This window comes from Stenella coeruleoalba (genome assembly GCF_951394435.1).
Source record: "Stenella coeruleoalba genome assembly, contig: scaffold_83, whole genome shotgun sequence".
Lineage (NCBI taxonomy): Eukaryota > Metazoa > Chordata > Mammalia > Artiodactyla > Delphinidae > Stenella > Stenella coeruleoalba.
Window position 1 is genome coordinate 290,548 of NW_027645988.1, and position 21,215 is coordinate 311,762.

The following is a 21,215-nucleotide window of genomic DNA, read 5'->3' on the forward strand; positions in this document are numbered from 1 at the left end:
TACAAAGCAACAGAGCCTAGGGCACTTCCACTTATGGTCCTATAGCTTAGGGAAATTAAAATCAAAAAGACACAGCCACCCCAAAGTTTGGGACGCCTCTGTTTACAAGAACCTCGTTTACAGTACATGTTCAATATCACAGAAAGTGAAAAATGGATAAAGAACTTGTGGTACTTACGTACAATGCAGTATCACTCAGCAATGAAATCTATGTCATCACGCCCGTAGCAGCATAATGAGTGGATTCAGGTACGATGATTCTAACTGAAATAAGTCACACAGAAAAAGAAACATCACAAGATATCACTAATACACGGAATGTAAAATTGGCTACACAGGAACTGAATTCGAAAACAGAACAGGGTCTCAAATTTAGAAAACCAACTTATGCTTGCTGAAGAGGAAAGGTGAGTTGGGGTGCTGCATAAAACCAGAGATTGAAATGAGCACAGATAAAGTTCCGTAAGCCAAATATGGAATAGACAACAGCTACTCCTTGCTCAACGAAATGGACTCAACACCCCATATTAAACGCCTAAGAATGTACCTGACTAGTAAGTATCTTAAAACCTATGGATTGCTACGTCTCCAAAAGAGAATCAAGCGTGTGTACAGGGGCATAAACGCAGCAGTGATAGGATTGGAGAGGTTCGGTGAGGAAATGAAGACCCTTTGAAGTCATATTGCATGGTACCCATTCCACGGGTTCAACTCTCCAGGTTTAAGGTATTCTTCCTTCAGCTAAAACATGCATGTGGATCCCAGAGTATGATCAACCGTGTGAATGTGAGACGTGTTCAAATATGTCTCAGTTTTCCTCCCCTGGTACTTGGGTGCAACATTCCAGACGCTTTACTAACACTCTCCCCAATTGGAGAGTCAGCGCCTTTAAACTCCTGTTTGGCCCACTTTGCAATTTCTGTGGAAGATGAACAGGAATAGGGAGAACCAATGAGAGACTAGCTGGAGGTGTCTGGATGGTCAAATTTAACTCTCATTTCCCACCAGGAAGAGGAAATAACCAAAGGCTCACCGTGCCGTGCCGGAACCAGATTAGGGCCTGAAGCCATCCTGGGGTGTTGCGGCTAGCTCACAAGAAAGCGAGTTGAAGAAAGGAGCTCAGGGGCACTGTAATTCACAAACATGCAGAGTTATATATGACAGCTATCGTCCAAAAATATACTGAAGTAAGGCTGCCAAGAGGACTTGAAAGCGGGGCAGAATTGCAGGAAACCGATTTCAGGAGGTAGACTGCAATTGCATTGAAAGCATAGGAAAAGAGGCAGAGCGTCTACAATGATGCACTTGGCCAAAAAGTGCGTATGCATTTTTTCCTGAATATATTCAGGAAAAAATGCATACGCACTTTTTGGCCAAACATGCAAGCTTGCAAAGGAAATCTGCACTACAATGAAGTCTCACTTCCCCCCGGTCAAAAGGGCCATCTGAAAAAAGTGTAAAATCCAGAAAGGCAGGACAGGCCATGGAGAACTGGGAGCCTTGTTATGCTGATGGGCGGGATGTAAATTGCCAACAGACACTCGGGAGAAGTGTATGGTGTTTCCTGAAACATCTAAAAAACAAAGCAACAGAGCCTAGGGCACTTCCACTTATGGTCCTATAGCTTAGGGAAATTAAAATCAAAAAGACACAGCCACCCCAAAGTTTGGGACGCCTCTGTTTACAAGAACCTCATTTACAGTACAAGTTCAACATCGCAGAAAGTGAAAAATGGATAAAGAAGTTGTGGTATTTACTTACAAAGCAATATCACTCAGCAATGAAATCTATGTCATCAGGCCCTTAGCAGCACAATGAGTGGATTCAGGTATGATGATTCTAACTGAAATAAGTCACACAGAAAAAGAAACATCATAAGATATCAGTAATACACGGAATGTAAACTTGGCTACACAGGAACTGAATTACAGAACAGAACAGGGTCTCAAATTTAGAAAACCAACTTATGCTTGCTTAAGGGTAAAGGTGAGTTGGGGTGCTGCATAAAACCAGAGATTGAAATGAGCACAGATAAAGTTCCTTAAGCCAAATATGGAATAGACAAGAGCTACTCCTTGCTCAACGAAATGGACTCAACACCGCATATTAAACGCCTAAGAATGTACCTTACTAGTAAGTATCTTAAATCTATGGATTGCTATGTCTCCGAAAGAGAATCAAGCATGTGTACAGGGGCATAAACGCAGCAGTGATAGGATTGGAGAGGTTCGGTGAGCAAATGACGACCCTTTGAAGTCATATTGCATGGTACCCATTCCAAGGGTTTCAACTACCAAGGTTTAAGGTATTCTTCCTTCAGCTAAAACATACATGTGGAACCCAGAGTATGATCAACCATGTGATCGGTAGACGTCTTCAAATATGTCTCAGTTTTCGTACCCTGGTACTCGGGTGCAACATTCCAGACGCTTTACTAACACTCTCCCCACTTGGAGAATCAGTCCCTTTAACCTCCTGTTTGGCCCAGTTTGCAATTTCTGCGGAAGATGAACAGGAATAGGGAGAACCAATGAGAGACTAGCTGGAGGTGTCTGGACGGGCAAATTTAACTCTCATTTCCCACCAGGAAGAGGAAATAACCAAATGCTCAGCGTGCCGTGCCGGAACCAGATTACGGCCTGAAGTCATCCTGCGGTGTTGCGGCCAGCTCAAAATAAAGCGAGTTGAAGAAAAAAGCTCAGGGGCACTGTAATTCACAAACCTGCAGAGTTATAAATGACAGCTATCGTCCAAAAATATACTGAAGTAAGGCTGCCAAGAGGACTTGAAAGCGGGGCAGAATTGTAGGAAACAGATTTCAGGAGGTAGACTGCAATTGCATTGAAAGCATAGGAAAAGAGGCAGAACGTCCACAATGATGCACTTGGCCAAAAAGGGCGTATGCGTTTTTTCCTGAATATATTCAGGAAAAAACGCATACGCCCTTTTTGGCCAACCAAGCAAGCTTGCAAAGGAAATCTGCACTACAATGAAGTCTCACTTCCCCCCAGTCAAAAGGGCAATCGGAAAAAAGTGTAAAATTCAGAAAGGCAGGACAGGCCATGGAGAACTGGGAGCCTTGTTATGCTGATGGGCGGGATGTAAATTGCCAACAGACACTGGGGAGAACTGTATGGTATTTCCTGAAACATCTAAAAAACAAAGCAACAGAGCCTAGGGCACTTCCACTTATGGTCCTATAGCTTAGGGAAATTAAAATCAAAAAGACACAGCCACCCCAATGTTTGGGACGCCTCTGTTTACTAGAACCTCGTTTACAGTACAAGTTCAACATCGCAGAAAGTGAAAAATGGATAAAGAAGTTGTGGTATTTACTTACAAAGCAATATCACTCAGCAATGAAATCTATGTCATCAGGCCCTTAGCAGCATAATGAGTGGATTAAGGTACGATGATTCTAACTGAAATAAGTCACACAGAAAAAGAAACATCATAAGATATCACTAATACACGGAATGTAAACTTGGCTACACAGGAACTGAATTACAGAACAGAACAGGGTCTCAAATTTAGAAAACCAACTTATGCTTGCTTAAGGGGAAAGGTGAGTTGGGGTGCTGCATAAAACCAGAGATTGAAATGAGCACAGATAAAGTTCCTTAAGCCAAATATGGAATAGACAAGAGCTACTCCTTGCTCAACGAAATGGACTCAACACCCCATATTAAACGCCTAAGAATGTACCTGACTAGTAAGTATCTTAAAACCTATGTATTGCTATGTCTCCAAAAGAGAATCAAGCATGTGTACAGGGGCATAAATGCAACAGTGATAGGATTGGAGAGGTTCGGTGAGCAAATGAAGACCCTTTGAAGTCATATTGCATGGTACCCATTACACGGGTCTCAACTCTCCAGGTTTAAGGTATTCTTCCTTCAGCTAAAACATGCATGTGGAACCCAGAGTATGATCAACCGTGTGAACGGGAGACGTGTTCAAATATGTCTCAGTTTTCTTCCCCTGGTACTCGGGTGCAACATTCCAGACGCTTTACTAACACTCTCCCCACTTGGAGAGTCAGTGCCTTTAACCTCCTGTTTGGCCCAGTTTGCAATTTCTGCGGAAGATGAACAGGAATAGGGAGAACCAATGAGAGACTAGCTGGAGGTGTCTGGACGGGCAAATTTAATTCTCATTTCCCACCAGGAAGAGGAAATAACCAAAGGCTCAGCCTGCCGTGCCAGAACCAGATTAGGGCCTGAAGCCATCCTGCGGTGTTGCGGCCAGCTCACAAGAAAGCGAGTTGAAGAAAGGAGCTCAGGGGCACTGTAATTCACAAACCTGCAGAGTTATAAATGACAGCTATCGTCCAAAAATATACTGAAGTAAGGCTGCCAAGAGGACTTGAAAGCGGGGCAGAATTGCAGGAAACCGATTTCAGGAGGTAGACTGGAATTGCATTGAAAGCATAGGAAAAGAGGCAGAACGTCCACAATGATGCACTTGGCCAAAAAGGGCGTATGCCTTTTTTCCTGAATATATTCAGGAAAAAACGCATACGCCCTTTTTGGCCAACCAAGCAAACTTGCAAAGGAAATCTGCACTACAATGAAGTCTCACTTCCCCCCGGTCAAAAGGGCCATCTGAAAAAAGTGTAAAATCCAGAAAGGCAGGACAGGCCATGGAGAACTGGGAGCCTTGTTATGCTGATGGGAGGCATGTAAATTGCCAACAGACACTCGGGAGAAGTGTATGGTGTTTCCTGAAACATCTAAAAAACAAAGCAACAGAGCCTAGGGCACTTCCACTTATGGTTCTATAGCTTAGGGAAATTAAAATCATAAAGACACAGCCACCACAAAGTTTCGGACACCTCTGTTTACAAGAACCTCGTTTACCGTACAAGTTCAATATCACAGAAAGTGAAAAATGGATAAAGAACTTGTGGTACTTACGTACAATGCAGTATCACTCAGCAATGAAATCTATGTCATCAGGCCCGTAGCAGCATAATGAGTGGATTCAGGTACGATGATTCTAACTGAAATAAGTCACACAGAAAAAGAAACATCATAAGATATCAGTAATACACGGAATGTAAACTTGGCTACACAGGAACTGAATTCCAAAACAGAACAGGGTCTCAAATTTAGAAAACCAACTTATGCTTGCTTAAGGGGAAAGGTGAGTTGGGGTGCTGCATAAAACCAGAGATTGAAATGAGCACAGATAAAGTTCCTTAAGCCAAATATGGAATAGACAAGAGCTACTCCTTGCTCAACGAAATGGACTCAACACCACATATTAAACGCCTAAGAATGTACCTGACTAGTAAGTATCTTAAAACCTAGGGATTGCTACGTCTCCAAAAGAGAATCAAGCGTGTGTACAGGGGCATAAACGCAGCAGTGATAGGATTGGAGAGGTTCGGTGAGCAAATGAAGACCCTTTGAAGTCATATTGCATGGTACCCATTACACGGGTCTCAACTCTCCAGGTTTAAGGTATTCTTCCTTCAGCTAAAAGATGTTTGTGGAACCCAGAATATGATCAACCGTGTGAACGGGAGACGTGTTCAAATATGTCTCAGTTTTCCTACCCTGTTACTCGGGTGCAACATTCCAGACGCTTTACTAACACTCTCCCCAATTGGAGAGTCAGCGCCTTTAACGTCCTGTTTGGCCCAGTTTGCAATTTCTGCGGAAGATGAACAGGAATAGGGAGAACCAATGAGAGACTAGCTGGAGGTGTCTGGACGGGCAAATTTAACTCTCATTTCCCACCAGGAAGAGGAATTAACCGAAGGCTCAGCGTGCCGTACCGAACCAGATTAGGGCCTGAAGCCATCCTGCGGTGTTGCGGCCAGCTCACAAAAAAACCAGTTGAAGAAAGGAGCTCAGGGGCACTGTAATTCACAAACCTGCAGAGTTATAAATGACAGCTATCGTCCAAAAATATACTGAAGTCAGGCTGCCAAGAGGACTTGAAAGCGGGGCAGAATTGCAGGAAACCGATTTCAGGAGGTAGACAGGAATTGCATTGAAAGCATAGGAAAAGAGGCAGAACGTCCACAATGATGCACCTGGCCACAAAGGGCGTATGCGTTTTTTCCTCAGGAAAAAACGCATACGCCCTTTTTGGCCAACCAAGCAAGCTTGCAAAGGAAATCTGCACTACAATGAAGTCTCACTTCCCTCCGGTCAAAAGGGCCATCTGAAAAAAGTGTAAAATCCAGAAAGGCAGGACAGCCCATGGAGAACTGGGAGCCTTGTTATGCTGATGGGCGGGATGTAAATTGCCAACAGACACTCGGGAGAAGTGTATGGTGTTTCCTGAAACATCTAAAAAACAAAGCAACAGAGCCTAGGGCACTTCCACTTATGGTCCTATAGCTTAGGGAAATTAAAATCAAAAAGACACAGCCACCCCAAAGTTTGGGACGCCACTGTTTACAAGAACGTCGTTTACCGTACAAGTTCAATATCACAGAAAGTGAAAAATGGATAAAGAACTTGTGGTACTTACGTACAATGCAGTATCACTCAGCAATGAAATCTATGTCATCTGGCCCTTAGTAGCACAATGAGTGGATTCAGGTATGATGATTCTAACTGAAATAAGTCACACAGAAAAAGAAACATCATAAGATATCACTAATACACGGAATGTAAACTTGGCTACACAGGAACTGAATTCCAAAACAGAACAGGGTCTCAAATTTAGAAAACCAACTTATGCTTGCTTAAGGGTAAAGGTGAGTTGGGGTGCTGCATAAAACCAGAGATTGAAATGAGCACAGATAAAGTTCCTTAAGCCAAATATGGAATAGACAAGAGCTACTCCTTGCTCAACGAAATGGACTCAACACCCCATATTAAACGCCTAAGAATGTACCTGACTAGTAAGTATCTTAAAACCTATGGATTGCTATGATTCCGAAAGAGAATCAAGCATGTTTACAGGGGCATAAACGCAGCAGTGATAGGATTGGCGAGGTTTGGTGTACAAATGAAGACCCTTTGAAGTCATATTGCATGGTACCCATTCCACGGGTTTCAACTACCCAGGTTTAAAGTATTCTTCCTTCAGCTAAAACATGCATGTGGAACCTAGAGTATGATCAACCATGTGATCGGGAGACGTGTTCAAATATGTCTCAGTTTTCGTACCATGGTACTCGGGTGCAACATTCCAGACGCTTTACTAACACTCTCCCGACTTGGCGAGTCAGTCCCTTGAACCTCCTGTTTGGCCCAGTTTGCAATTTCTGCGGAAGATGAACAGGAATAGCGAGAACCAATGAGAGACTAGCTGGAGGTGTCTGGATGGCAAATTTAACTCTCATTTCCCACCAGGAAGAGGAATTAACCAAAGGCTCAGCGTGCCGTGCCGGAACCAGATTAGGGCCTGAAGGCATCCTGCGGTGTTGTGGCCAGGTCACAAGAAAGCGAGTTGAAGAAAGGAGCTCAGGGGCACTGTAATTCACAAACCTGCAGAGTTATAAATGACAGCTATCGTCCAAAAATATACTGAAGTAAGGCTGCCAAGAGGACTTGAAAGCGGGGCAGAATTGCAGGAAACCGATTTCAGGAGGTAGACTGGAATTGCATTGAAAGCATAGGAAAAGAGGCAGAACGTCCACAATGATGCACTTAGCCAAAAAGGGCGTATGCCTTTTTTCCTGAATATATTCAGGAAAAAACGCATACGCACCTTTTGGCTAACCAAGGAAGCTTGCAAAGGAAATCTGCACTACAATGAAGTCTCACTTCCCCCCGGTCAAAAGGGCCATCTGAAAAAAGTGTAAAATCCAGAAAGGCAGGACAGGCCATGGAGAACTGGGAGCCTTGTTATGCTGATGGGCGGGATGTATATTGCCAACAGACACTCGGGAGAAGTGTATGGTGTTTCCAGAAACATCTAAAAAACAAAGCAACAGAGCCTAGGGCACTTCCACTTATGGTTCTATAGCTTAGAGAAATTAAAATCATAAAGACACAGCCACCACAAAGTTTCGGACACCTCTGTTTACAAGAACCTCGTTTACCGTACAAGTTCAATATCACAGAAAGTGAAAAATGGATAAAGAACTTGTGGTACTTACGTACAATGCAGTATCACTCAGCAATGAAATCTATGTCATCAGGCCCGTAGCAGCATAATGAGTGGATTCAGGTACGATGATTCTAACTGAAATAAGTCACACAGAAAAAGAAACATCATAAGATATCAGTAATACACGGAATGTAAACTTGGCTACACAGGAACTGAATTCCAAAACAGAACAGGGTCTCAAATTTAGAAAACCAACTTATGCTTGCTTAAGGGGAAAGGTGAGTTGGGGTGCTGCATAAAACCAGAGATTGAAATGAGCACAGATAAAGTTCCTTAAGCCAAATATGGAATAGACAAGAGCTACTCCTTGCTCAACGAAATGGACTCAACACCACATATTAAACGCCTAAGAATGTACCTGACTAGTAAGTATCTTAAAACCTAGGGATTGCTACGTCTCCAAAAGAGAATCAAGCGTGTGTACAGGGGCATAAACGCAGCAGTGATAGGATTGGAGAGGTTCGGTGAGCAAATGAAGACCCTTTGAAGTCATATTGCATGGTACCCATTACACGGGTCTCAACTCTCCAGGTTTAAGGTATTCTTCCTTCAGCTAAAAGATGTTTGTGGAACCCAGAATATGATCAACCGTGTGAACGGGAGACGTGTTCAAATATGTCTCAGTTTTCCTACCCTGTTACTCGGGTGCAACATTCCAGACGCTTTACTAACACTCTCCCCAATTGGAGAGTCAGCGCCTTTAACGTCCTGTTTGGCCCAGTTTGCAATTTCTGCGGAAGATGAACAGGAATAGGGAGAACCAATGAGAGACTAGCTGGAGGAGTCTGGACGGGCAAATTTAACTCTCATTTCCCACCAGGAAGAGGAATTAACCGAAGGCTCAGCGTGCCGTACCGAACCAGATTAGGGCCTGAAGCCATCCTGCGGTGTTGCGGCCAGCTCACAAAAAAACGAGTTGAAGAAAGGAGCTCAGGGGCACTGTAATTCACAAACCTGCAGAGTTATAAATGACAGCTATCGTCCAAAAATATACTGAAGTCAGGCTGCCAAGAGGACTTGAAAGCGGGGCAGAATTGCAGGAAACCGATTTCAGGAGGTAGACAGGAATTGCATTGAAAGCATAGGAAAAGAGGCAGAACGTCCACAATGATGCACCTGGCCACAAAGGGCGTATGCGTTTTTTCCTCAGGAAAAAACGCATACGCCCTTTTTGGCCAACCAAGCAAGCTTGCAAAGGAAATCTGCACTACAATGAAGTCTCACTTCCCCCCGGTCAAAAGGGCCATCTGAAAAAAGTGTAAAATCCAGAAAGGCAGGACAGCCCATGGAGAACTGGGAGCCTTGTTATGCTGATGGGCGGGATGTAAATTGCCAACAGACACTCGGGAGAAGTGTATGGTGTTTCCTGAAACATCTAAAAAACAAAGCAACAGAGCCTAGGGCACTTCCACTTATGGTCCTATAGCTTAGAGAAATTAAAATCAAAAAGACACAGCCACCCCAAAGTTTGGAATGGCTCTGTTTACAAGAACCTCGTTTACCGTACAAGTTCAATATCACAGAAAGTGAAAAATGGATAAAGAACTTGTGGTACTTACGTACAATGCAGTATCACTCAGCAATGAAATCTATGTCATCTGGCCCTTAGTAGCACAATGAGTGGATTCAGGTATGATGATTCTAACTGAAATAAGTCACACAGAAAAAGAAACATCATAAGATATCACTAATACACGGAATGTAAACTTGGCTATACAGGAACTGAATTCCAAAACAGAACAGGGTCTCAAATTTAGAAAACCAACTTATGCTTGCTTAAGGGTAAAGGTGAGTTGGGGTGCTGCATAAAACCAGAGATTGAAATGAGCACAGATAAAGTTCCTTAAGCCAAATATGGAATAGACAAGAGCTACTCCTTGCTCAACGAAATGGACTCAACACCCCATATTAAACGCCTAAGAATGTACCTGACTAGTAAGTATCTTAAAACCTATGGATTGCTATGATTCCGAAAGAGAATCAAGCATGTTTACAGGGGCATAAACGCAGCAGTGATAGGATTGGCGAGGTTTGGTGTACAAATGAAGACCCTTTGAAGTCATATTGCATGGTACCCATTCCACGGGTTTCAACTACCCAGGTTTAAAGTATTCTTCCTTCAGCTAAAACATGCATGTGGAACCTAGAGTATGATCAACCATGTGATCGGGAGACGTGTTCAAATATGTCTCAGTTTTCGTACCATGGTACTCGGGTGCAACATTCCAGACGCTTTACTAACACTCTCCCGACTTGGCGAGTCAGTCCCTTGAACCTCCTGTTTGGCCCAGTTTGCAATTTCTGCGGAAGATGAACAGGAATAGCGAGAACCAATGAGAGACTAGCTGGAGGTGTCTGGATGGCAAATTTAACTCTCATTTCCCACCAGGAAGAGGAATTAACCAAAGGCTCAGCGTGCCGTGCCGGAACCAGATTAGGGCCTGAAGGCATCCTGCGGTGTTGTGGCCAGGTCACAAGAAAGCGAGTTGAAGAAAGGAGCTCAGGGGCACTGTAATTCACAAACCTGCAGAGTTATAAATGACAGCTATCGTCCAAAAATATACTGAAGTAAGGCTGCCAAGAGGACTTGAAAGCGGGGCAGAATTGCAGGAAACCGATTTCAGGAGGTAGACTGGAATTGCATTGAAAGCATAGGAAAAGAGGCAGAACGTCCACAATGATGCACTTAGCCAAAAAGGGCGTATGCCTTTTTTCCTGAATATATTCAGGAAAAAACGCATACGCCCCTTTTGGCCAACCAAGGAAGCTTGCAAAGGAAATCTGCACTACAATGAAGTCTCACTTCCCCCCGGTCAAAAGGGCCATCTGAAAAAAGTGTAAAATCCAGAAAGGCAGGACAGGCCATGGAGAACTGGGAGACTTGTTATGCTGATGGGCGGGATGTATATTGCCAACAGACACTCTGGAGAAGTGTATGGTGTTTCCAGAAACATCTAAAAAACAAAGCAACAGAGCCTAGGGCACTTCCACTTATGGTCCTATACCTTAGGGAAATTAAAATCAAAACGACACAGCCACCCCAAAGTTTGGGACGCCTCTGTTTACAAGAACCTCGTTTACATTACAAGTTCAACATCACAGAAAGTGAAAAATGGATAAAGAAGTTGTGGTATTTACTTACAAAGCAATATCACTCAGCAATGAAATCTATGTCATCAGGCCCTTAGCAGCACAATGAGTGGATTCAGGTATGATGATTCTAACTGAAATAAGTCACACAGGAAAAGAAACATCATAAGATATCACTAATACACGGAATGTAAACTTGGCTACACAGGAACTGAATTCCAAAACAGAACAGGGTCTCAAATTTAGAAAACCAACTTATGCTTGCTTAAGGCGAAAGGTGAGTTGGGGTGCTGCATAAAACCAGAGATTGAAATGAGCACAGATAAAGTTCCTTAAGCCAAATATGGAATAGACAAGAGCTACTCCTTGCTCAACGAAATGGACTCAACACCCCATATTAAACGCCTAAGAATGTACCTGACTAGTAAGTATCTTAAAACCTATGGATTGCTATGTCTCCGAAAGAGAATCAAGCATGTGTACAGGGGCATAAACGCAGCAGTGATAGGATGGGAGAGGTTCGGTGAGCAAATGAAGACCCTTTGAAGTCATATTGCATGGTACCCATTCCACGGGTTTCAACTACCCAGGTTTAAGGTATTCTTCCTTCAGCTAAAACATGCATGTGGAACCTTGAGTTTGTCAACCATGTGATCGGGAGACGTGTTCAAATATGTCTCAGTTTTCGTACCCTGGTACTCGGGTGCAACATTCCAGACGCTTTACTAACACTCTCCCGACTTGGAGAGTCTGTCCCTTGAACCTCCTGTTTGGCCCAGTTTGCAATTTCTGCGGAAGATGAACAGGAATAGCGAGAACCAATGAGAGACTAGCTGGAGGTGTCTGGACGGGCAATTTTAACTCTCATTTCCCACCAGGAAGAGGAAATAACCAAAGGCTCAGCGTGCCGTGCCGGAACCAGATAAGGGCCTGAAGCCATCCTGCGGTGTTGCGCCCAGGTCACAAGAAAGGGAGTTGAAGAAAGGAGCTCAGGGGCACTGTAATTCACAAACCTGCAGAGTTATAAACGACAGCTATCGTCCAAAAATAGACTGAAGTAAGGCTGCCAAGAGGACTTGAAAGCGGGGCAGAATTGCAGGAAACCGATTTCAGGAGGTAGACTGGAATTGCATTGAAAGCATAGGAAAAGAGGCAGAACGTCCACAATGATGCACTTGGCCAAAAAGGGCGTATGCGTTTTTTCCTGAATATATTCAGGAAAAAACGCATACGCCCTTTTTGGCCAAGCAAGCAAACTTGCAAAGGAAATCTGCACTACAATGAAGTCTCACTTCCCCCCGGTCAAAAGGGCCATCTGAAAAAAGTGTAAAATCCAGAAATGCAGGACAGGCCATGGAGAACTGGGAGCCTTGTTATGCTGATGGGCGGGATGTAAATTGCCAACAGACACTGGGGAGAAGTGTATGGTGTTTCCTGAAACATCTAAAAGACAAAGCAACAGAGCCTAGGGCACTTCCACTTATGGTCCTATAGCTTAGGGAAATTAAAATCAAAAAGACACAGCCACCCCAAAGTTTGGGACGCCTCTGTTTACAAGAACCTCGTTTACCGTACAAGTTCAATATCACAGAAAGTGAAAAATGGATAAAGAACTTGTGGTACTTACGTACAATGCAGTATCACTCAGCAATGAAATCTATGTCATCAGGCCAGTAGTAGCATAATGAGTGGATTCAGGTATGATGATTCTAACTGAAATAAGTAACACAGAAAAAGAAACATCATAAGATATCACTAATACACGGAATATAAACTTGGCTACACAGGAACTGAATTCCAAAACAGAACAGGGTCTCAAATTTAGAAAACCAACTTATGCTTGCTTAAGGGGAAAGGTGAGTTGGGGTGCTGCATAAAACCAGAGATTGAAATGAGCACAGATAAAGTTCCTTAAGCCAAATATGGAATAGACAAGAGCTACTCCTAGCTCAACGAAATGGACTCAACACCACATATTAAACGCCTAAGAATGTACCTGACTAGTAAGTATCTTAAAACCTATGGATTGCTATGTCTCCAAAAGAGAATCAAGCATGTGTACAGGGGCATAAACGCAGCAGTGATAGGATTGGAGAGGTTCGGTGAGCAAATGAAGACCCTTTGAAGTCATATTGCATGGTACCCATTCCGCAGGTCTAAACTCTCCAGGTTTAAGGTATTCTTCCTTCAGCTAAAACATGCATGTGGAACCCAGCATATGATCAACCGTGTGAACGGGAGACGTGTTCAAATATGTCTCAGTTTTCCTCCCCTGGTACTCGGGTGCAACATTCCAGACGCTTTACTAACACTCTCCCCACTTGGAAAGTCAGCGCCTTTAACCTCCTGTTTGGCCCAGTTTGCAATTTCTGCGGAAGATGAACAGGAATAGGGAGAACCAATGAGAGACTAGCTGGAGGTGTCTGGACGGGCAAATTTAACTCTCATTTCCCACCAGGAAGAGGAAATAACCAAAGGTTCAGCGTGCCATGACGGAACCAGATGAGGGCCTGAAGCCATCCTGCGGTGTTGCGGCCAGCTCACAAGAAAGCGAGTTGAAGAAAGGAGCTCAGGGGCACTGTAATTCACAAACCTGCAGAGTTATAAATGACAGCTATCGTCCAAAAATATACTGAAGTAAGGCTGCCAAGAGGACTTGAAAGCGGGGCAGAATTGCAGGAAACCGATTTCAGGAGGTAGACTGGAATTGCATTGAAAGCATAGGAAAAGAGGCAGAACGTCCACAATGATGCACTTGGCCAAAAAGGGCGTATGCGTTTTTTCCTGAATATATTCAGGAAAAAACGCATACGCCCTTTTTGGCCAACCAAGCAAACTTGCAGAGGAAATCTGCACTACAATGAAGTCTCACTTCCCCCCGGTCAAAAGGGCCATCTGAAAAAAGTGTAAAATCCAGAAAGGCAGGACAGGCCATGGAGAACTGGGAGCCTTGTTATGCTGATGGGCGGGATGTAAATTGCCAACAGACACTCGGGAGAAGTGTATGGTGTTTCCTGAAACATCTAAAACACAAAGCAACAGAGCCTAGGGCACTTCCACTTATGGTCCTATAGCTTAGGGAAATTAAAATCAAAAAGACACAGCCACCCCAAAGTTTGGGACGCCTCTGTTTACAAGAACCTCGTTTACCGTACAAGTTCAATATCACAGAAAGTGAAAAATGGATAAAGAACTTGTGGTACTTACGTACAATGCAGTATCACTCAGCAATGAAATCTATGTCATCAGGCCCGTAGCAGCATAATGAGTGGATTCAGGTACGATGATTCTAACTGAAATAAGTCACACAGAAAAAGAAACATCATAAGGTATCACTAATACACGGAATGTAAACTTGGCTACACAGGAACTGAATTCCAAAACAGAACAGGGTCTCAAATTTAGAAAACCAACTTATGCTTGCTTAAGGGGAAAGGTGAGTTGGGGTGCTGCATAAAAGCAGAGATTGAAATGAGCACAGATAAAGTTCCTTAAGCCAAATATGGAATAGACAAGAGCTACTCCTTGCTCAACGAAATGGACTCTACACCCCATATTAAACGCCTAAGAATGTACCTGACTAGTAAGTATCTTAAAACCTATGGATTGCTATGTCTCCAAAAGAGAATCAAGCGTGTGTACGGGGGCATAGATGCAGCAGTGATAGGATTGGAGAGGTTCGGTGAGCAAATGAAGACCCTTTGAAGACATATTGCATGGTACCCATTGCACGGGTCTCAACTCTCCAGGTTTAAGGTATTCTTCCTTCAGCTAAAACATGCATGTGGAACCCAGAGTATGATCAACCGTGATAACGGGAGACGTGTTCAAATATGTCTAGAGTATTCTTCCCCTGGTACTCGGGTGCAAAATTCCAGATGTTTTACTAACACTCTCCTGACTTGGAGAGTCAGTGCCTTTAACCTCCTGTTTGGCCCAGTTTGCAATTTCTGCGGAAGATGAACAGGAATAGGGAGAACCAATGAGAGACTAGCTGGAGGTGTCTGGACGGGCAAATTTAACTCTCATTTCCCACCAGGAAGAGGAAATAACCAAAGGCTCAGCGTGCCCTGCCGGAACCAGATTATGGCCTGAAGCCATCCTGCGGTGTTGCTGCCAGCTCAAAAGAAAGGGAGTTGAAGAAAGGAGCTGAGGGGCACTGTAATTCACAAACCTGCAGAGTTATAAATGACAGCTATCGTCCAAAAATATACTGAAGTAAGGCTGCCAAGAGGACTTGAAAGCGGGGCAGAATTGCAGGAAACCGATTTCAGCAGGTAGACTGGAATTGCATTGAAAGCACAGGAAAAGAGGCAGAACGTCCACAATGATGCACTTGGCCAAAAAGGGCGTATGCGTTTTTTCCTGAATATATTCAGGAAAAAACGCATACGCCCTTTTTGGCCAACCAAGCAAGCTTGCAGAGGAAATCTGCACTACAATGAAGTCTCACTTCCCCCCGGTCAAAAGGGCCATCTGAAAAAAGTGTAAAATCCAGAAAGGCAGGACAGGCCATGGAGAACTGGGAGCCTTGTTATGCTGATGGGCGGGATGTAAATTGCCAACAGACACTCTGGAGAAGTGTATGGTGTTTCCTGAAACATCTAAAAAACAAAGCAACAGAGCCTAGGGCACTTCCACTTATGGTCCTATAGCTTAGGGAAATTAAAATCAAAAAGACACAGCCACCCCAAAGTTTGGGATGCCTCTGTTTACAAGAACCCCGTTTACCGTACAAGTTCAATATCACAGAAAGTGAAAAATGGATAAAGAACTTGTGGTACTTACGTACAATGCAGTATCACTCAGCAATGAAATCTATGTCATCAGGCCCGTAGCAGCATAATGAGTGGATTCAGGTACGATGATTCTAACTGAAATAAGTCACACAGAAAAAGAAACATCATAAGATATCAGTAATACACGGAATGTAAACTTGGCTACACAGGAACTGAATTACAGAACAGAACAGGGTCTCAAATTTAGAAAACCAACTTATGCTGGCTTAAGGGGAAAGGTGAGTTGGGGTGCTGCATAAAACCAGAGATTGAAATGAGCACAGATAAAGTTCCTTAAGCCAAATATGGAATAGACAAGAGCTACTCCTTGCTCAACGAAATGGACTCAACACCGCATATTAAACGCCTAAGAATGTACCTGACTAGTAAGTATCTTAAAACTTATGGATTGCTATGTCTCCGAAAGAGAATCAAGCATGTGTACAGGGGCATAAACGCAGCAGTGATAGGATTGGCGAGGTTTGGTGTACAAATGAAGACCCTTTGAAGTCATATTGCATGGTACCCATTCCACGGGTTTCAACTACGCAGGTTTAAAGTATTATTCCTTCAGCTAAAACATGCATGTGGAACCTAGAGTATGATCAACCATGTGATCGGGAGACGTGTTCAAATATGTCTCAGTTTTCGTACCCTGGTACTCGGGTGCAACATTCCAGACGCTTTACTAACACTCTCCCCACTTGGAGAGTCAGCGCCTTTAACCTCCTGTTTGGCCCAGTTTGCAATTTCTGTGGAAGATGAACAGGAATAGCGAGTACCAATGAGAGGCTAGCTGGAGGTGTCTGGACGGCAAATTTAACTCTCGTTTCCCACCAGGAAGAGGAATTAACCAAAAGCTCAGCGTGCCGTGCCGGAACCAGATTAGGGCCTGAAGCCATCCTGCGGTGTTGTGGCCAGGTCACAAGAAAGCGAGTTGAAGAAAGGAGCTCAGGGGCACTGTAATTCACAAACCTGCAGAGTTATAAATGACAGCTATCGTCCAAAAATATACTGAAGTAAGGCTGCCAAGAGGACTTGAAAGCGGGGCAGAATTGCAGGAAACCGATTTCAGGAGGTAGACTGGAATTGCATTGAAAGCATAGGAAAAGAGGCAGAACGTCCACAATGATGCACTTGGCCAAAAAGGGCGTATGCGTTTTTTCCTGAATATATTCAGGAAAAAACGCATACGCCCTTTTTGGCCAACCAAGCAAACTTGCAGAGGAAATCTGCACTACAATGAAGTCTCACTTCCCCCCGGTCAAAAGGGCCATCTGAAAAAAGTGTAAAATCCAGAAAGGCAGGACAGGCCATGGAGAACTGGGAGCCTTGTTATGCTGATGGGCGGGATGTAAATTGCCAACAGACACTCGGGAGAAGTGTATTGTGTTTCCTGAAACATCTAGAAAACAAAGCAACAGAGCCTAGAGCACTTCCACTTATGGTCCTATAGCTTAGGGAAATTAAAATCAAAAAGACACAGCCACCCCAAAGTTTGGGACGCCTCTGTTTACAAGAACCTCGTTTACCGTACAAGTTCAATATCACAGAAAGTGAAAAATGGATAAAGAACTTGTGGTACTTACGTACAATGCAGTATCACTCAGCAATGAAATCTATGTCATCAGGCCCGTAGCAGCATAATGAGTGGATTCAGGTACGATGATTCTAACTGAAATAAGTCACACAGAAAAAGAAACATCATAAGATATCACTAATACACGGAATGTAAACTTGGCTACACAGGAACTGAATTCCAAAACAGAACAGGCTCTCAAATTTAGAAAACCAACTTATGCTTGCTTAAGGGGAAAGGTGAGTTGGGGTGCTGCATAAAACCAGAGATTGAAATGAGCACAGATAAAGTTCCTTAAGCCAAATATGGAATAGACAAGAGCTACTCCTTGCTCAACGAAATGGACTCAACACCCCATATTAAATGCCTAAGAATGTACCTGACTAGTAAGTATCTTAAAACCTATGGATTGCTATGTCTCCAAAAGAGAATCAAGCGTGTGTACAGGGGCATAAACGCAGCAGGGATAGGATTGGAGAGGTTCGGTGAGAAATGAAGACCGTTTGAAGTCATATTGTATGGTACCCTTTCCACGGGTCTCAACTCTCCAGGTTTAAGGTATTCTTCCTTCAGCTAAAACATGCATGTGGAACCCAGAGTATGATCAACCATGTGAACGGGAGACGTGTTCAAATATGTCTCAGTTTTCCTCCCCTGGTACTCGGGTGCAACATTCCAGACGCTTTACTAACACTCTCCCCACTTGGAGAGTCAGCGCCTTTAACCTCCTGTTTGGCCCAGTTTGCAATTTCTGCGGAAGATGAACAGGAATACGGAGAACAAATGAGAGACTAGCTGGAGGTGTCTGGACGGGCAAATTTAACTCTCATTTGCCACCAGAAACAGGAAATAACCAAAGGCTCAGCGTGCCGTTCCGGAACGAGATTAGGGCCTGAAGCCATCCTGCGGTGTTGCGGCCAGGTCACAAGAAAGCGAGTTGAAGAAAGGAGCTCAGGGGCACTGTAATTCACAAACCTGCAGAGTTGTAAATGACAGCTATCGTCCAAAAATATACTGAAGTAAGGCTGCCAAGAGGACTTGAAAGCGGGGCAGAATTGCAGGAAACCGATTTCAGGAGGTAGACTGGAATTGCATTGAAAGCATAGGAAAAGAGGCAGAACGTCCACAATGATGCACTTGGCCAAAAAGGGCGTATGCGTTTTTTCCTGAATATATTCAGGAAAAAACGCATACGCCCTTTTTGTCCAACCAAGCAAACTTGAAGAGGAAATCTGCACTACAATGAAGTCTCACTTCCCCCCGGTCAAAAGGGCCATCTGAAAAAAGTGTAAAATCCAGAAAGGCAGGACAGGCCATGGAGAACTGGGAGCCTTGTTATGCTGATGGGCGGGATGTAAATTGCCAACAGACACTCGGGAGAAGTGTGTGGTGTTTCCTGAAACATCTAGAAAACAAAGCAACAGAGCCTAGAGCACTTCCACTTATGGTCCTATAGCTTAGGGAAATTAAAATCAAAAAGACACAGCCACCCCAAAGTTTGGGACGCCTCTGTTTACAAGAACCTCGTTTACCGTACAAGTTCAATATCACAGAAAGTGAAAAATGGATAAAGAACTTGTGGTACTTACGTACAATGCAGTATCACTCAGCAATGAAATCTATGTCATCAGGCCCGTAGCAGCATAATGAGTGGATTCAGGTATGATGATTCTAACTGAAATAAGTCACACAGAAAAAGAAACATCATAAGATATCACTAATACACGGAATGTAAACTTGGCTACACAGGAACTGAATTCCAAAAAGAACAGGCTCTCAAATTTAGAAAACCAACTTATGCTTGCTTAAGGGGAAAGGTGAGTTGGGGTGCTGCATAAAACCAGAGATTGAAATGAGCACAGATAAAGTTCCTTAAGCCAAATATGGAATAGACAAGAGCTACTCCTTGCTCAACGAAATGGACTCAACACCCCATATTAAATGCCTAAGAATGTACCTGACTAGTAAGTATCTTAAAACCTATGGATTGCTATGTCTCCAAAAGAGAATCAAGCGTGTGTACAGGGGCATAAACGCAGCAGTGATAGGATTGGAGAGGTTCGGTGAGCAAATGAAGACCCTTTGAAGTCACATTGTATGGTACCCATTCCACGGGTCTCAACTCTCCAGGTTTAAGGTATTCTTCCTTCAGCTAAAACATGCATGTGGAACCCAGAGTATGATCAACCATGTGAACGGGAGAAGTGTTCAAATATGTCTCAGTTTTCCTCCCCTGGTACTCGGGTGCAACATTCCAGACGCTTTACTAACACTCTCCCAACTTGGAGAGTCAGCGCCTTTAACCTCCTGTTTGGCCCAGTTTGCAATTTCTGCGGAAGATGAACAGGAATAGCGAGAACCAATGAGAGACTAGCTGGAGGTGTCTGGACGGGCAAATTTAACTCTCATTTGCCACCAGGAACAGGAAATAACCAAAGGCTCAGCGTGCCGTTCCGGAACAAGAATAGGGCCTGAAGCCATCCTGCGGTGTTGCGGCCAGGTCACAAGAAAGCGAGTTGAAGAAAGGAGCTCAGGGGCACTGTAATTCACAAACCTGCAGAGTTATAAATGACAGCTATCGTCCAAAAATATACTGAAGTAAGGCTGCCAAGAGGACTTGAAAGCGGGGCAGAATTGCAGGAAACCGATTTCAGGAGGTAGACTGGAATTGCATTGAAAGCATAGGAAAAGAGGCAGAACGTCCACAATGATGCACTTGGCCAAAAAGGGCGTATGCGTTTTTTCCTGAATATATTCAGGAAAAAACGCATACGCCCTTTTTGGCCAACCAAGCAAACTTGAAGAGGAAATCTGCACTACAATGAAGTCTCACTTCACCCCGGTCAAAAGGGCCATCTGAAAAAAGTGTAAAATCCAGAAAGGCAGGACAGGCCATGGAGAACTGGGAGCCTTGTTATACTGATGGGCGGGATGTAAATTGCCAACAGACACTCGGGAGAACTGTATGGTGTTTCCTGAAACATCTAGAAAACAAAGCAACAGAGCCTAGAGCACTTCCACTTATGGTCCTATAGCTTAGGGAAATTAAAATCAAAAAGACACAGCCACCCCAAAGTTTGGGACACCTCTGTTTACAAGAACGTCGTTTACAGTACAAGTTCAACATCGCAGAAAGTGAAAAATGGATAAAGAACTTGTGGTATTTACTTACAAAGCAATATCACGCAGCAATGAAATCTATGTCATCAGGCCCTTACCAGCACAAAGAGTGGATTCAGGTACGATGATTCTAACTGAAATAAGTCACACAGAAAAAGAAACATCATAAGATATCAGTAATACACGGAATGTAAACTTGTCTACACAGGAACTGAATTACAGAACAGAACAGGGTCTCAAATTTAGAAAACCAACTTATGCTTGCTTAAGGGGAAAGGTGAGTTGGGGTGCTGCATAAAACCAGAGATTGAAATGAGCACAGATAAAGTTCCTTAAGCCAAATATGGAATAGACAAGAGCTACTCCTTGCTCAACGAAATGGACTCAACACCGCATATTAAAGGCCTAAGAATGTACCTGACTAGTAAGTATCTTAAAACCTATGGATTGCTATGTCTCCGAAAGAAAATCAAGCATGTGTACAGGGGCATAAACGCAGCAGTGATAGGATTGGAGAGGTTCGGTGAGCAAATGAAGACCCTTTGAAGTCATATTGCATGGTACCCATTCCA

At 43.6% G+C, this 21,215-nt stretch overlaps 1 long non-coding RNA gene across 1 annotated transcript in view; it reads right to left on the minus strand.

Moving 5' to 3' along the window:
• Positions 1–219: 219 nt before the first annotated feature.
• Positions 220–21,215, minus strand: part of LOC307181409 — a 1,096,443-nt gene continuing 1,075,447 nt past the window's right edge. The window contains exon 4 of the long non-coding RNA XR_013826707.1: positions 220–264. This is a non-coding gene — a long non-coding RNA (uncharacterized lncRNA). The remainder of the gene's footprint in view (positions 265–21,215) is intronic.